The following is a 1,423-nucleotide window of genomic DNA, read 5'->3' as shown; positions in this document are numbered from 1 at the left end:
AAAAAAAACCACACCTCCAGATTGGATCTTTGGATCTACACTACTGATAGAAGTTTACTTTAAAATCTCTATCATCTTACAATTTAGTGGAAGGAGACCAAAACATAAATGTTGTTGTTGTTATGTGCTGTCGAGTTGGACCTGATTCATAGCGACCCCTCCTTGGGTTTCCGAGGCAGTATCACTACAGAAGTAGATTGTCCCATCTTCCTTCCAAGGAGTGGTTGGTGGGCTGTTAGCAATCAAATTCCTTAGGCACTATGCTACCAGAGCTCCCGAAAAACATAAATAGATAATTTCAATTAAAATAATATGTTTAAAAGTGCTTTCAGTCACATAGTTATAACAACAGGTAAGAAGACAAGATCAATTTTTAAAAGGTAACTTAAAATTTTCAAACATTAAATTAAGGGTCCTTATCAATCAGAAAAAGGCCAAGGTAATAAATACAGGATTTCACACATTGGGTCAGAATCTGGGCCCATCTAGACCAGGATTCTATTTTGATGAGATATTGGGTTGTAGGAGGCATTGTTTGTGGCTGTTGCAACCCTTGTTCATCTTCTAACACAACCCCAAGATAACTCAGAGGGATACCATATTGATTACCAGCCCTGTGTTTTTGCTTACTGGTCTCACTCTGAAAGTAACTTTCAAGAACAAGTAACTTGTTTAAAAGAAAATGGCTACTAGTTATCAATTATACAAGGGCTTACCTTGTATAGTTCAAAAGGCTTAATGAGAATCAATTCATGTAATCCTCTCAGCAACTCCATGAGGCAAGTACTATCATCAGCCCCATTTTGCAGTTGGAAAGTAGAGGCAGAGAAGTATTCCACTGATGATCATACAGCTAGTATATATATACCAGGATGGGCAATGGCTCAGGTCTGGGCTCTTGACCTACACACATTGCTCCTTCACAACCACGTTTTTACTTCTCTTTAACCACAAGTCCTTCTCTTTCTCACCTCTCTCTCACATCCCTTTTCTTCTTATCTTTACATTTCTACATTTTAGTCTGCTTTCAGCTGAGCTATAGCCTACTGAAATTCAACTACTTTTAAATGTCTGAAAAGAAGGATTTGATTTGGGGAATCATTTGGCTTCATCAGGAAGATTCCAGCTTAATATATGGTCTAGATTATATGAAAATATAGTAAATACACACATTTGTGTGTATTTGTACACAATCACACATATTGCATTCTGTGATGTTGATGTCTTTTGTGTGTGTGTGTGTGTGTGTGTGTGAATACATGACACTAACGTTACAAAATGGGAGAATGAAGGCAAGAGGCTTAAGGGTGGAGTTTTATATATATTACTCAGTAATTTTTTTTTTTTTTTTATTAGGATTTGGGTGAAGATTTACAGAGCAAATTCACTTTTCATACAGCAGTTCACATATACTTTGTCTCAT

Source organism: Orycteropus afer, unplaced genomic scaffold, assembly GCF_000298275.1.
Source record: "Orycteropus afer afer isolate SDZICR_OR568_19922 unplaced genomic scaffold, OryAfe1.0 scaffold00010, whole genome shotgun sequence".
In the NCBI taxonomy this organism is placed as follows: Eukaryota; Metazoa; Chordata; class Mammalia; order Tubulidentata; family Orycteropodidae; genus Orycteropus; species Orycteropus afer.
The sequence above is the reverse complement of the archived record's forward strand: the minus strand, read 5'-3'. Positions refer to the sequence as shown.